Source organism: Diceros bicornis, chromosome 6 (genome assembly GCF_020826845.1).
Source record: "Diceros bicornis minor isolate mBicDic1 chromosome 6, mDicBic1.mat.cur, whole genome shotgun sequence".
Classification (NCBI taxonomy): Eukaryota; Metazoa; Chordata; class Mammalia; order Perissodactyla; family Rhinocerotidae; genus Diceros; species Diceros bicornis.
Window position 1 is genome coordinate 94655939 of NC_080745.1, and position 16310 is coordinate 94672248.

The window sequence follows — 16310 nt, forward strand, 5'->3', positions numbered from 1 at the left end:
AAGGCCTGGCTGTTTCTATTTTTAACGCTGACTTTCGGCCAGTGGAGGGGATGGTGGACTGGGCAGGGCTGCTTCGCTGGTTTCCTGGGAACCGAGAGCTGCCTTCTTGCTTGGCTACCTGCACGGTGTCAGGAAAGGGGGAAGTTGCTGTTTGTTTGAGCCTTCCTATGGAAGAACCCACATATTTTTATCAATTGCCTATTCTTTTTCCTTAAAGTTAGAAGAAGCTCCTCTGTTTTTGTAGAAGAATTTTGGCCGAGCAAACGTGCAGCTCTGGGCAGTGACTTGCTCATTGTCCAGGTGAAGGGACGCCAGCCAGCGCACCGTCAGGAGGATGTAAACTATTGAGGAGAGCTCAGATGAGGGGGCGTGCGTCTGTTCTCACAGACCTGCCTGGGGACCTGGGGACACTACTCGTGTCCAATTCTTGCCTTACTCAGATGCATTTCCCACCAGACATGACATGAGCTCGCCATCCCACACCTTGAAGGCCTTTTCCTGTCCATCCTCAAGATGTCCGTGCGGTCGGCCCTGAAGGGATATGTGTCCAGGATCATCCTGGCTCCAGTGCCCCTTCCCAAGAGTTCGTGGGAGGCCAGCAGCTCTGTCCTTAGCTGCCGAGAGAGCTCCAGACTGAAACTATTTGTGTGTGGCTCTGGGCAGGAATGGGTTTGAGGCCCAGTGGCCCGGTGTGTCATCACAGCAGATTGCCCTGGCACCACGGCATGTGTGGTGGCATCAAACTGATACCTGATGTCGGGCTTACTCTGTCTGGCCTGTGCTGAGTGCCTGATGCCAGCATCCTCATCAAGTGCTCACAAGTGACTGCCTGAGGCAGGCTCGTAAGAAGGTGGATGCTCGGAGAGCCCAGGGCACCAGGCGCGAGGTCTCCACCAGGAAGTGTCAGAGGACCAGGAATCCAAGTAGGGGTGCTTCCTGGAAAGCCCAGCCTCTACGCCACCCTCCCGCTGCCGTCGTGGAGTGGTGAGCTGGGCCAGCTCATACTGCTCGCTGGATGTGACTGAGATGTCAGGAACTGGGTGCCAGTTGTTAGATGCAGTGTTATTAAAAGTCTAATTCTATAAACCTGTGATTGAGTAAATGATATTAAAACCAAAGTTGGTAAATGCCCCACACATTACTTCCTAATTATTTTACTACATTTTCCTATTGGGATCCTGGTTATTTATGTCTGTGGTGTCTGTAGGAGGGAAATACAACATAACCGTGTCGTTGAGCATCCCTACTCCATGTTCAGTGATGTCACGTCAGGAGCTTGACATGGGCCACGTGGGGGCATTTACACCACAGAAATGGGTACACGCGACAGCGGGGCTTTGTCCCAGAGAGCCGGGTGTGGGATGCTTAGCAGCACCCACTGCCTGTAAAGCTGGTGGAGCGGCTGCTGCCTCATTGACCATTGAGGACGCGTCTGTCCCACGGTAACGATTTCTGGGATGTTTCATAAGCTAGCATAGATTCTTTTGTCCAGCAAGGACATTGCATCAGAAGTACCACTGTTACTGGGGTCCTCTTTGGTAAGAGTGCAGGATGGAGGATGTGTTCCAGAACTGTTGATGCCAGGGGGAGCCCAGCCCACCCCTGTCTTCCATGGGGTGGTGATGCCTTCCTCCCATGTGATTGGGATTTGTGGCTCCATCAGTGAATGTTTACATTTGCTCCAAAAAGTAGCCCACATCTTCACCCGCTTAAAAGGAAATTTTTTTCTGCTAGCAGAAATTTCCCACAGCATATCACTAAAAATTATCGTCTTCTAGGGAGCTATTTTGAATTTCACATCTTGTGCAGTAATTAAATCTGTTTTAAAATAAAGTCTCTAATCTGTGTGTCTCAGGCTGCCTTTGCAAGATATGATTGCAGGTACCCAAGCACTGAGTGGATTTACCTTGTGAGCACAGGCACCTGCCCTCCCCTGGAGCAGGCCAACAGAAGTGGTTTTCAGATTGTGTTCCAGAGTGAGCCATTCAGGAGAAATGTTGCTGTCTCCTTCCCCCCTTGCCTTGCCGTTGAGGAACCAGGGAAGATCAAAGACTAAAAGGAGATCTCATTTCCCCTCGTCCAGACTCACTCTCAGTGAAGTGCCCAGTGGCGGTCCCCGCCCAGCTCCAGAGCTCTGATGGCGCCGGACAGTGCTGGCCTGGGGGTGGCGCGGCGAGGTGTCCTTTGGGTTTCTGGTTTTGTTCCCACCGCGGTAAACAGTGAGCATGTTCAGTTAACTTTTTATTATGACAAATTTCACACAACTGTAGAGTAGAGAGAACAGTGGAGTGAACCCCGGCACCTCTTACCCCATTCAGCAGTTTCGAACGCAGCCGGTTTTGTCTCAGTTACGCCTCCACCCGCTCCTCCCACCCCTCATCATTTGAAGCAAAAACCAGACAGCATCATTTCCCTCGTGAAGACTGTGGCATGTATCTCTGAAGGAATTAAAAAAACAACCCTCACTGTCATTATTGAATCCAAAACGATTAACAGTAATTCCATCATATCATTAAATATCCAGTCAGCTTTCACACGTTCCCCGTTGTCTCTTAATTTACTTATAGTTCATGTATTGAAATGGATCCACATTTTGGTAGAGATTTAAAATTTTCCTTAACTTTATGGAGGTGTAATTGTTGTACAATAGACTTCACACGTTTCAAGTGTGCAGTTTGATGAGTTGTGTTGTCCGTCTACACCTGGGAAGCCATTGCCGTCAACAGAGTGAGTGTTTCTATCGCCCTCACGAGGTTCCTGGTACCCTGGTAACTGCCTCCCTGCAGCCTTGAGATGGGCAACCACTGGCTTGCTTTCTGTCACTCACTGTCCATCAGTTTGCGTTTTCTAGAATTCCATGTAAATAGAATCAGACAGTGTGCACTCTTCCTTGTCTGGCTGCCTTCACTTGGCTTGATTTGGCTCTGTGTGGTCAGGAAACAGACTCTGTATGGTTTCCATCTTTTAAAGTCCACCGAGGCTTGTTTCATGGCCCAGCAGTGACCTTTCTCGGCGAGTGAGCCGTGGAGGAGGGTGTGCTCTGCAGCTGTTGCCCAGAATGTTCTGTAAAGTCTGTTAGAGCAAGATGTTGACTGTCATTCTCTGTGTGCACATGTGGGCACGTGTGTGTGTATGTGTGTGCATGAGTTTCTGTTATTAGCCTGTGCATATTTATGGTTGTGCCGTTTTCCTGATGAATTGTCTCTGATATTATAAAATGTTCTTCCTTATCTCTTGGAGTCTTCTGTGTCTCATTAATATAGTCACTCCAGCTTCCTAGGCCTAGTGTTTACGTAGTGTATCTTTTCTGTTTGTTACTTTCAGCCTGTGGAAAGTCTGTCCCTACAGGCAGTGTATACGTTCATCTTGCTTTGTTAACCGCCCTGTCACTCCCTGCCTTGAATTGGGATGTCTAGGCGGCACTGTCTAGTCTAGCAGAACTTTCTGTGGTGGTGGAAACGTTCAATTTCTGTGCTGTCCAGTACCGTGGGCGTTGGCCACGTGTGGCTGTTGACCACTTGACATGTAACTAGTGTTGAATTTTAAACATTTATTTAATTTTAATTAATTTAAGTAGCCACATGTGGCCTTTGGCTGCCATGTTGCACCAGTGCCAGTCTTGACTGTTAATGCACAATGTGACTGTTGACACGGTTGAATTTGGGTCTCCCCTCATTACTTGTTTTCTGCTGTGCCTGCTGGATTTGTCACTTGTTTCCCCATTCTTGTTTTCTTTTAGATTATTTCAATTTTTTTTTTGCATTCCATTTTAATTTATCTATTGTCTTTTTGCCTTTTTAAAAATATTTTTTCCGTGGTTGCTCCAGATTTATGATGTCTGGGCCTAAATGTTTCCCCATCTACTTCAAGTTGCCATTATACTGCTTCATGTACAGTGTGGAAATCTCGAGAGCATACAGATTTCACTATGCTCTCTGTATTATGTCTGTGGACCCTGAGGTCCCAGGAGGCAGTATTATAAGTGTTGCTTTAAATGAGAGGTCAGCACCCCCCCTCCTAACCCCTGCCCCAGCCAAATCCCACCCGCTGCTGCCTGGTTTGGAATTTAGTTTTATTGGAGTGTGGCCACGCCCATTCGGGTAGCATTATCTCTGCTGCTCTTGTCCACACCAGGGGAGTGGAGTTGTTGCCACGGAGACTGTGTGGCTCGCAAAGCCTGGAATATTTACCTGGCTCTTGATGGAGGGTCTGCCAGCCCTGCTCTAGTAGATTCCTCATAAAGGGCTGATGGAGACAGAATTTCCTAGATTTTTGTGTTGAAAGCTGTTTTTCTGTGGCTTCGCTCTTTGAAGGACACTTGGCCAGATATGTAATCCTTGGCTCACACTCCTTCATTGAGAATTTCAGAAGAGCTTGTCGCATTGCTGCCTGCTTTGTATGTTGGTTGTGGCAAGCCTGGTGCTGATCTGATTCTTTCCATTTTACTGACTGATCTTTGTCCTGGAGGCCTTGAGGATTGTCTCTTTAACTTTGAATCTAGTGGTTTCACTAGAATATGTCCTGGTTGGTTGTTTTGGGTTAATTTTCTCAGGTACTTAGTAAAACTTTTTACCGTGTGGGTTCAGGTCTTTTTCTATTTTTGGAAAGTTTCCTTGGATTATAATTTTATGTATTAGTTCTGGTTCATTGTTTGGTTTTTCTTCTCTAAGGACCATGAGAATACAGATGTTCCTCCCTCATGGCCTGTCCTCCATCACTTCCTTCTTCTGTTTTCTCCTTATGTCATTTTCACTGTCTTGGTTGATTTTTCTGGCTTAAGTGCCCCTTGTTGAATTTTCCTTTCAGTTGATTCTCCGTTGGGCACTTTGTAATTTATTCTTCTTTTCTATGATGATTTTGTCTTTTTCTTCCATTTCTTTCTGAGGTTAATCAGCACTCTTCATTTCTTTCTCCCTCTTTTTGGTCCATTTCTATTTTAGTTTTGCATTTCTGATTCTAAGTGGTTTTTCATGTTCTCAAATGCTTGTTTGAATATAATTCTGTTTGCATTGTGGACTTATAATTCTGTTCTGTTTCACGATTCTTTTCCTTTTCCTCCATTTATATGTGTAACATTTGTTCTTGTTTTTTTGCGGCAGCTTTGAAGGGACTTGTTGAACCTCCTTTTGTTCATCTCAATGGTATTCAAGTGTTTTACGGGATTCCTGGTTTAATAGCACCCTCTTCTGTCCATCTAGCAAAGTCCAGGTCATTAGGGGCTCCCAAGTGTGTCTGTGTGTCTGTCTGTCCTGATCGTGATGGGGGATTTCATGGTGCTCTTTGGTCTTTCACGTGTTCTATGGTCTTTCGCATCCCTGTTTTTCCCTTTCTTCTTTTCCCCTTTTTCTCAGTTGCCCAGAGCTCTCTCTGCCTCTTTGTTGTCTGTTTTCTTCTCCAGAAGCAGTGTCTCAACGTGGTGTCCTTTTAAATTGCGCCCGCCACTTACATGGCCCTCACTCCGCCCCTGTCCTGGAATCTCCTCCTTGTGGACGCACTGCAACCAGCCCTGTGCTCCTCAGTGTTTTCAGACTCCAGGCTTTATGGCCACATCTCAGAACCTGCCTCAGACCCCTCCCCCGGGCCTTCCCTGTCTGCCCGTGTTACAACACGTGTGTGATTACATCATGCTGTACGTTAGATCCCAGAACTCGTTCATCTTATGGCTGGGAGTTTGTCTTCTTTGACCCATCTCTCCCCACTCCCTCACCCCCTGACTCCTGGCAGCCACTCCTCTACTCTCTGATTCTATGAGTTCAGATTTTTTAGATTTCGCAAATAAGCGAGATCATGCAATATTTGTCTTCCTCTGTCTGACTTATTTCACTTAGCATAATGCCCTCGAGGTCCGTCCACATTTTCACAAGTAGCTATGTAAATATATGTATATATATCTCCTAATTCTGTCATTTCTTCTTCATTTATTTGCTGGGATGTTTCCATAAAGAGAGATGTGCCTTCCTTTATTTGTTGCTCTAGAGATACAGATAGTATAAGAAGGGTGGGATACGTTCTTACTTCATTCTCTTTATTTGCCAGTTTTCAAATGAATGTCCTGATTCCAAGATGACCAATGTATGGGTGTTTTTTAGTATCATTATGAACTCATGGATATGAATATATTTCTGTTTCAATCCATTTTAGACGATAATAGCTATCCTGGATGGAGTTTGTGATGTCAGGTGAAGTTACAACTCTTAATATACAATAATTCGTCCAGCTTCCCAGGTGGACGTAGACATGGTCTTTCTTTCCCTTCATCAACTCCTGCGATAGGTCGCTCAAGCCTTTGGTGAGGTGACCTGGTGCCAGAGGACAGAAGCAGGGGTTTTCTGAACCTGCTCTTTCCTCATAAGCTTGCTGCACTTGGTTATCAAGTGATCTCTGGTCTGTGTAAGGAAAGCCTCGTGTGGATTCGAAATGTAGCCTTTTGTTGTAAACGGAATGTGTGCTTGCAGAGTGTTTGATTTGTGGGTGTAGTGCAATGATAGTGTCACTTTGTCATTCAGTACTGTGTTCTTTTCCATAGTCATTCATTCATTTTCTTCTGAAAATTTTCATGATAGAGATCTTGTCATTTTAATAACTTAGTTTTCAAATGAAGTGTGACACTTTAGCTGTTTATGTTGCATTTCTGCATAACCTCTTCTAAATGTAGGGAGACACTGTGCTTTCTCTTGTGTGTCGTTTGGGTTTTGAAACGTCCTCTCTTGTCAGTGTTGTTGGAGGCAGCACTTGAGGGCCTCGTCAGTTCTGATGTGCAGTCAGGAGTGTCCGGGGCTGGGGGAACGTCACACGATTCCTCCAACATGGACAGGTGCTGGCATGTGCGGGGTTCAAGGCACAGTCCAGGGGGAGGGTGGGTGTGGGTAGCTGCCAGTGAGCACAGAGGAGAGGAGGTAAGAGAACCTGGGAGTCCTGCCGGGAGATCGGGGCCTTTCTCGGTGACACGATGGAGCCCATCTGCAAGGGGAGGGGGGAGGGAGATACGGGGGAGCTGATTGGGGTTCGGCAGTTCAGGCAGAGGGGTGCAGAGCCACAGTGTGACTTGCTGTGCGTGGTGCGGTGAAGCCCGGCGGCGTCTGTGGGGTGACTTCGTAGAAGTTCTGGAACTTACAGGGTTTGCTCGATGCCATTCACTGGTCACTGCAGTTCAGTAGGGCTGCTCATGGCGAGTTTGGTTTCCAGGGGCCACTGCGCCATTGACTACGTTAGTGCTCAGTGAGCATGTGAATTAGCTCAGCTGCAGTTCCTTCTACCACTCTGTCCTTCCAAGTGACACCCTGCATCTCACATAAGGAAGTTTGTTTGCAGCGCTGTGTGGTATTGTGCCTCCCCTCCTCCGTCATGTCTGCTAGCGGTGGGTCCCTCTGTCTGCCAGCTCTGGGCCTCCATTGGGAGGTGTTCTGCTAAGTGTGTTCCATTTAATACACAGCTGCTTTTGAGAGAATCCAGGCTGTTCTGGTTTAAATTAACGAGACCTTTTGTTAACAGCTAAATGAAAGTATGTGTTTAAGGCTCCTGATAACACACTTTTCCCTGTGGAGGGGCAACCACAAGTTAAGATAAATACCCACGGATGAAGTTCAATGGTAATTTTGTCATGATCACGGCTGTTCATAATCTTAGTTTTCATACTCACATGCATGAAACATTGCCGGCTCTGGGAAACAAAAGTGAGTGTGGTGTTGTCGATAGAGGTGAGCTCATGCTCAGCCTGTTGGAAAGTGTCATTTGGGTCATTGTGTAGAGTACATTGAGTTTAAACAAATGTCACAGAGATGAAATAATACAGTAATATGACAGATTCCTTTGAAGAAGATTCCTACAAGCAAGAACCCATGATTCTAGAAGTGAAGTGAAAGCTGCCCTGAAAATACTGGGAAGAAATAAGTCACCAGGGGTAGATGGGATATCGATGGAATTATTTCAGGCTACAGAGACTGAATCTGTCAAAATCCTGACAGGAATTGTCAACAAATATGGAAAACAAAACAGTGGCCTACAGACTGGAAACGCTCAACATATATCCCAATTCCCAAGAAAGATGCCCAGGAGTGCAGTAACTACAGGACCACTACTCTCATTTCCCATGCAAATAAAGTGATGCTCAAGTTGCTGCAGCAAAGGGCTTCACCTCATGTGGGGCAGAAATGCCTGATGCCCAAGCTGGCTCTTGAAAAGAGAGAGACACAGATCTGATTGTGATGATTTGATGGCTACTGGAGTGCTCCAAGGAATTTCAGAAGATTAGTCTGTGTTTTACAGATGACAGTAAAGCCTTTTACCTCGTCGATCATGAAAAGCTCTGGGCTGCTTTGAAAGAACTGGGCGTGCCTCAGCAATTGATTGTCCTCACGCATAACCTGTATTGTGGACAAGAAGCCACATCGGGACAGAATATGGAGAGATAGAATGGTTTCCTACAGGCAAAGGTGTCAGACAAGGGTGCATTTTATCACCCTGTCTGTTTAATCTGTATGTAGAACACATCATACAAAAAACTGGGCTAGGTTCAGATGAAGGAGGAGTGAAAATTGGTGGAAGAAATATTGACAATCTAAGATCTGCAGATGACACCACTTACTGGCAAAAAGCAGCGATGCCTTGAAACGACTTCTGACGAAAGTGAAAGGAGAAAGAGCCAAAGCAGGACCGCATTTGACCATCAAGACAAAACTCATGACTACAGAAGAACTACACAGCTGTAACGTAGACAGCGAAGACTTTGAAATTCTTAAAGATGTTGTTTCCCTTGGCTCAGTCATCAAGTTAAATGGAGACTGCAGCCAAGAAATCAAGAGAAGACTGAGACTCGGAAGGGCAGCAATGAAAGAATTAGGAAAATCATCAAGTGTAAGGAAGTGTCATTAGAGACCAAGGCCAAGATGATCCACACCCTCGTGTTCCCAGTTACTATGTACGGGTGTGAAAGCTGGGCAATGAAGAAGGAAAAAATGGATTCATTTGAGATACAGTGTTGGCAGAGAGCCCTGTGCATACCCTGGACTGCCAGAAGGACAAACAAGTGGGTCCTAAGCCTGAGCCATCTTTGGAGGCAAAAATATCAAAACGAAGGCTGTCCTACTTTGGGCACATCATGAGAAGGCAGGATTCTTTGGAAAAGACATTAATGCTGGGAAAAGTAGAAGGCAGCAGGAAGAGAGGAAGACCAAGTGTGAGATGGATTGAGTCCATAAAGGAAGCCATAGGCATGAGTCTACAGGAGCTGAGCAGGCCTGTTGAGGACAGGACATTGTGGGCATCACTCTTCATAGGGTCGCCAGGAGTCAGAGCCCACTTGATGGCACGTAACAATGACAAAATTTTGTTTGGCTGTTTATCTAAACTTAGGATCAGTTAAAATTTGTTTTGATTTAATTTAATTGCAATATAAATTTAATTTGGAAAATCATTGTGATTACCAATGAAAATATATTAAATATGGGTCTTTCGTCCCCCTAGAAGTATGTCTCAGTCAAGGTGAAATTCTTGCTGGGACACAGAGGGGATTCATATTACAGACTAAGGGAAGTACACCAGACCTCAGCACTTCTCAGTCACTGGTCATCTGAGTGGTGCTGTAGTCCAGGGGGTGCAGCCAGAAAAGTCACCGTCCTCGTGAAGTCTGAGAACCATGTGGTCCTAGGACAGATAAGCTGGTATTTGGGTCTAAGGCTTGGAATGAAAGGTGGCAGGGACGGGAGGTCGAGGAAGTGGAGAGGACGGAAGCTGTCAGTGTGGCTCCAGGCTCAGGGCTGTGTTGAGTTATGGCTCTCTGGGTGAGTGAGGGCACCGTGGTGAGTGCAGGCGCTGTGACAGAGGCAGGAGGCGCTTGCCAGGTAGTAAAAGCCAGGCCTTTTGCTTGGACCTCAATGGCACTGATTCCCTGGCTGCCCTCGTGAGTTTGGGGCTGCAGCCACTCCAATGATGAGGATGTAGGGGCACAGGACCAATGCCCTTAACACTCACGCCAGGAGATGTGTTATCTTTCGGGCCCTATTTTAGAAGAACTATCAATTTCCTAATAAATGGTGACTGAGGGGGGGCTTTGAGGCTCCCTGCCTCCAGGAGACATGAAGGGCTGTGGCCACAGTGAGGTACACAGGAGACGCAGGTTATTGGGTCACCCCCAGAGAGCCGGCCGGCTGGGAACGTGCTGCTGGGTGGGCCTCGGCAGGGTGGCTGGGCCAGTCCTGGAGAGAGGAGTCAGCTGCGGAGCGAAGGTCAAGTGGCCATGCTCTGCCAAGAGCCAGGAGTGGCTGGACGCCTGGTCAGGCAGCAGATGGAGGGAGGGAAGGGCTCAGCTTGAGCAGAAGGACGATCAGAAGGGTCCTACAGGCCTCTTGAGAGTATGCGACACTGCGTGACAGACGGACTGACGGTTTCTGGGGGTGAGGCCTTGGGCCTGGCTCCCTTAGGTGGTTCCGGCCCAGGGCCTCGCTGATGTTGAGGTCAGCCTGCTGGCCAGAGCTGTCCCCTGAAGGCCTGGAGCTAGCTGAGGATCTGCCGCCCAGGGTGGTTGCTCATCCACTGGCAGTTCACACAGTCTTTGGGCGGGAGGCCTGGGCTCTTCAAGGAGCCTGAGGGGGCCGGGAAGGGAGCAGGGAGGGCCGCATTGACCGCCCACAGCCGGTCACAAGCCCTCATCTCCGCCTCGCTGTGTCAGTTGCTACATCCAGCCCACACGGGGGAGGGGATTGGCTCGTGTCGTGGGGGGAGTGGAGTGGAAGGATTTGTGGGCACATTTTAAGACCGTCACCCCCGACCTGAGTAGGGCAGGGCCTTCTGAAGAGGCGGCTCAGTGTGGAGGAGAGGTGCGCCTTGCATGTTTAAAGAAAGAGGGTGGGAGGCAGGTTTCATCTGTCAGTGAGTCCTTAGTCTGTGCCTAGGGCTTTGCTGCCTGGTGGTCTTCAGAGACCGTTGTGCCAGAGACTGTCACAAATGGGGCGACCCCACAGTGTGTCCTTCAGACTGGACTTGGGAAGCTGGGAGGAAGGGTGACTTGGCAGGATGGGGCCGCTGCGGACGGAGGGGCAGTGGTGCCCCTGTGCTGGTGAGTGGGTGCACGTGGCTGATGCTGCTCCCTGCTGCTGCAGAGGCTGGCTGTTGGTGCAGCGTGTCAGCCAGCGCCATGCACTTGTGGCTGCAGGGCGTGTCCTGTGACACAGTATGTTGGCAGAAATTCCTGTGGAGGACTGTCCTGTCTAAAATAAGCAAAGTGCTAGAAGAGAAGGCTTTTTCCCTTTGCCTTTAACCTTCCACGCTTTCTGCTTCTTCCTGCCTGGAATGCAGGCATGAGGCCGGGAGGGGGTTTTGCAGCCACGTTGCGGTCATGAGGATGAAAGCCTGTGCTGAAGGTGGCAGAGCAGAGCATGGCAGCAGCCGGTTCGTGGACGCCGTCCATGAGCAGACTCGCTGTCTCTGACGACCGCGCCTGCACTCTCTTGTTGTGTGAGAAGAGGAGCTCCTCCTTGTGCCCTTGGCTGGTGGTTGGGTTTCTGTTGTCGGCTGTTGGCCAGCGTGTCTCGAGCAGCCGCTGCTGCTCTGGACGCTCCAGCGCCCCCGTGGAGGGTGGCCCCAGAACTCCGTCTGACAGCCCAGGCAGGGGGTGCACGGCTGGCTCCCAGGGGTGCACACTCCTGGCTGCAGGATGCAGGCGTGCTTTGCAGAGTGTGCCCGCTGGGCTCACACTGCTAGGGGAGCCAAAGCTGGCTCCCTGAAAACGGGATCCTGATCCAAGGAGAAAATCGGTGGTTAGAATGCCAGGGAAGAAGCGGTGCTAGTCAGTGGAGACAAATTTCGGTGAACAGTCTTAGGGTGGAAAATCAAGCCAGGAATTCCATTTGGAATGAGCAAATACGGCAGAAAAACCCGGGGGTTGAAGCCAGTGGTAAATTCACCTTTGCTGGCGATGACAAAGTAGTGGTGGGTGTGTGCCAAGCCTGAGTCCCTGGGCCTGGGCAAAGGATCCCACACACGCATCTCGTGTGCTCCTCCCTGCAGCTCCACAGACTGTGCTGTAGTCAGCCCATTGTACAGAGGGGGAGACTGAGGCCCAGAGACGCAGAGCCCTCGGTCGCACGCAGGACATCATGGTGGGAGGGAAACTGAGCTGCATCCTGAGGGCAGGAGTGAAGATGCCGTCGGGGGCCATCTGACCTGGCCTGGGAGGGGGCAACATCCTGGGGAACCACAGCACTGGGAGATGAGGGCAGGTCCACGAAGGCGAGACTGTCAGGCCGGGAGAGCTCATGGATGCTCACGCTCAGCCCTAGTGCTCTGTGGGTGAGAATTTTTTTGTTGTTTTAAGCAAAGCCCAAGTGTGCAGGCTGGTCCTTTGGGAAGAACGTCCAACCATGCTGTGAGGGAGAGGCATGCTGCGCAGGGCGGCCTCAGGCCAAAGGAGTGGGCTGTCAGCCTGACGAGTGCCGAGGAAGCCCAGGTCAGTGCCCACCCTGCGTCCCATTCGGTGCCGCTGTGAGCTCAGGCAAGGCCGCTCAACGCCGCCTGGTGTGGCGCTGGCCCTGCCGCCCAGTGCGTGATCCATGCCCGGGCTCTGCCTCCCCGGCTGCGCCCTGGCCCCAGCCCATCCGCCTGGCCCGGCGTCCACCTGCTCGGCTGTGGCACAGGCCAAGATGGGCTGTTGGAGTGGTGAGGTGGAGAGTGCCTTTCGCTCCTCCTCGCCCACGGCAAGTGCTGTGCGGGGTCCCGACAGGGCCGGACCAGAGGGTGGCTTATGGAGCACCCACTGCAGCAGTAGATGACCGCCTGGCCCTTCCTCCCATCAGGGTCCCTCCTGCCATCGGGGATGCAGACGTCGTCTTTCACTTGTGGACGGGGCTCAGACACGTCGGGAGGCTGCTCAGGCCGTGGGTATGCCTCAATCCTGCAGCTCGGGCAGGTCTCTCCCACCTGATTTTGAAATATCACCGCTGCGATGGTGTTCCCAGGAGGAAGCCCGTCTGCCAGGTGCCCAGGCTTGCCCGGAGCCTGGTGTCCTTCTTGCTCTGCGTGGTTGCTTTCTCTGGAATCCGCACTTGAGGTGTCAGCTGACTCCTTGTGGAACTGCTATTTTTGGATCCCTCCCTTTTTTTGGAGATCTGCGGGATTAGAGTCAAACGTTTGAGTTCAATGTGACTTAAATATTGTATTCTGTGCCATAAAAGGCTATTGCTGTTCAAACAACAGCCAAATGTCATTTTAAGAGGGAGAACATTACTTAGGATTTAGATTAAGGCAGACACATTTGAAGACCTGCGAAGATTGGTCACGTATTTCTGTGACTTAAAGAGAATGTGGTGGTCCTGCTGGCGGGGTGGCAGGGCGCCACACACTTGTTTGGGAATCACATGAGCGTCCCGTAGCCGCCCTTTATAACACAGAGCCATTCAGCTGGCTTCCGTTTGGCTTTCCCTGGGGACTTTGGATTATGGTTCTCACTTATGATTTCAGTGACTAATAGCGTTCTGGTTTCTTCTTTTTTTAATAGAAAAGGTACCTACATGAGATGTGGGTGCTGTTTCATTGACACGGACCTCTTGGTCTTAGCCCACAAACCCCGGGTCCCATGCGTGTCTTCAGGGCCTCCTTTTTATTTCCCTACCCCTTTAGTAGAGTTGGGTGAAGAACGTGCTGCAGATTATAGGATCTGGACAGGGAAGATGAAGTGTTTACTAATGTCATGAAATACATAATGATCCTTGTAATAATCTGCACGTGCTGGACGGTCATTCTTGTGTGAACAGCTACCAGCCTTCCAAGGAGGACGGTCTTCCGGGGAATTCTGCGCCCCTTTGGTGAAGTTCTGGTTTTTACCATCAAAAGCATAAAATCGTGTGTGTATGTTACTCAAGACACTGCAGAGGGAGATAAAGGAAGAGCTTGCGCACATCACGGAGCCTTTGGTGGCTCTTCCGGGTGATGAGGCCATCCGTCCACCCAGTATGGCCACCTGCGGCACCCGACTCCTTGGTTGCTGCCCCCGGGTGGCCGACATTGTTGTGTGCCCTTGTCCTTGGCCCTGAGGGCAAGCCTGTCTGGTGACCTGACCCAGGCTGGCCCAGCTTGTCTCCTGACTGGGGTCCTTTGTAGAACTTGTAAACTGTGCTGCAGGCAAGGAAACTGTCCCATCGTCGACCTGGTTGATATAGGTGCCCATGTGATTCCTGGAACTTGTATTGTTATCATTCCATCTCAGCGAGGGGTGCACCGTCTTATAGAGAAACCATGAAATGTTGTATGTGAGGACACCTGCCAAAGGGGCCATGGGGTGGGGTGGTATCCAGGTGGCCTGGCTGAAGGTCCTAGTGCCTGCACTGGGGTAGGGCTCCACTCCGCCCCTGCACATGCAGCGTGCCACCTGCTTACCACTCCTTGTAGTCAGGGCTTGCTCTGTGGCCAGTGTTCGGCGCTGGGCCTCTCCCCCAGCCCAGGCCTCGCTCTAGGTGCCTTGTCCCCACGAGCCTGCGCCCTGAGGGCAGGTGTTCAGGAACAGGAGACATTCAATGCTCTGTTCAATGGGAAATGAAAATCGCCTTAGTGAACTCGTGATAAACCCGTTTTTAAAAGGAGAATAAACAGCAAGCCAGGGGTGGTTTACTTAACTAGCTGGCATCAAATGTGAATGCTTTTCTCATGCCACTGAAATCAGCATTCTGGTCAGAATTTTTCCACTCTTTAGAGAACACACCCCGTGCTGCAGATTGTGTTTTTATGTCACAGCTGGGAAAGGAGGGGTCTGATCACTCCCCGATGCTGAACATGCCCATCGAGAGGGGCAGCTGCTGCGTGGGGCGCTTCCTGGCCGCACTGCAGGTCGTTCACCCTGTCTGAGACGCGCCTGGTGCTCTTCCCATGCGGAAGCGCCGCACGCAGGGCCAGGCGCCCTGTCCTCCATCCCCCGCAGCCTGCTCTCTGGCTCCGCCTGTGGGCTCGGCCTGGCTGAATCCTGGATGCAGCTGCTTTCCGTCAGGGACTGCACAGTTGTCGTCTCCAGAGCGGCCGTCTCTCCGGGGCTGGTTACGTGCCGTCCACGTTTGTCAATGGCACGCTGACTGCCGGGCGCTGGCACCAGAAGGAACCGAGGATGAGGCTTGTTCTAGGTGCTCACATCAGGGGTTAGGTGGGGTCGCCTTGTGCAGGGGCCTGCCTCTGGGATGGTGTGTTTGGGGAGGGGATAGTAATTTTGTAGGTTTTGGTAAATTCTTGAGAGCCAGCCAGTGTTGCTCTGTGTCAGGAGGTGCCAAGGAGAGGAGGAGAAGCTCAGAGCCAGGAAGAGTGCAGTGGGTGGCACGGAAAGTACAGTTTCTGTGGCAGGCGGGCCGGGGACATGGGGACAAGCAACCTCTCAACCTCCACGAGTCCCAGCCCCATGGCACGCCTCCGCTGCCATGGCACCCTCGTTCTTCTGATGCCAGCACCCCCACTTACTGGCCCTCCCCGCTCACTGCCCTTCCCCCAGCCATACCCCCGGGTCGGGCCAAGCCCCTCCGTGGCTGTCGTGGTGACGGTTGTCTTGTTGCCCCAACAGTGGGCCCTGTCAGTGATGCACTGCCCACCAGGAGGATGGGGCCAGGGAGGGTCACCCGAGATGCCCAGCATGGCTCCCTGCAGAGACGTGGGTCCGTGCCTTGATGGGGTGTTTTCAGGACCCCTGTGCTGGGGGGTGTGGGGTGGCTGGAGGGCACCTGGGTGGCCCTCTGAAGACAAGTCCTCCCTGAGTTACTGGGGGGCGCCGGAAAGCTCAGCAGGCCGCATCTTCACCGAGATTGACTCGCCATTGTCTAGGAATAAAAGTGTTGGCGGGTTTGTGGCGCGGCAGTGGGGTCAGTTTGGACAGAAGCCTGGGTGTAGGAGAACACTGGTGACCACAGGGTCGCTGCCGCAGGGCCTTGACCTCTTGGCTGTCGCCTGCAGTGCTGAGAGGAGGTGGGCTGTACTGGCTTTGCCACCGGGTGCCCACGTGGCCTGGGCGAGGTCCTCCCCTGCAGTGACACAGGCTGCGTGCACCTGCCTTGCAGGGTTGTCGGGAGGTGGTGTGCGAGCCGTGCGTGAGACAGCCTGGTTTCCAGTGAGTGCACAGCAGGCGGCTCTGCTCACTCCTGGGAGGGTTAGAGGTGGCATGCAGGCACACACGTGCCACAACACACATGCACGTGTGCTTGCACATGTACTCACACACGCTCGCACGTGTGCTACACTCACACGCACAGGTGCGCGCCCGGGCTCGTACCCTCTGTGGAGGACGTACCTGGTGTCAGTGGCGGCTGTCGTTGCTTGTGAGGCTCGGACTGGTATAATGGGAAAAAATG

At 51.1% G+C, this 16310-nt stretch overlaps 1 protein-coding gene across 2 annotated transcripts in view; it reads left to right on the forward strand.

The window, feature by feature from the left end:
- INPP5A (inositol polyphosphate-5-phosphatase A) overlaps window positions 1-16310 on the forward strand; it is a 236041-nt gene that overhangs the window by 83292 nt on the left and 136439 nt on the right. The gene's annotated exons all lie outside the window — the stretch shown is intronic.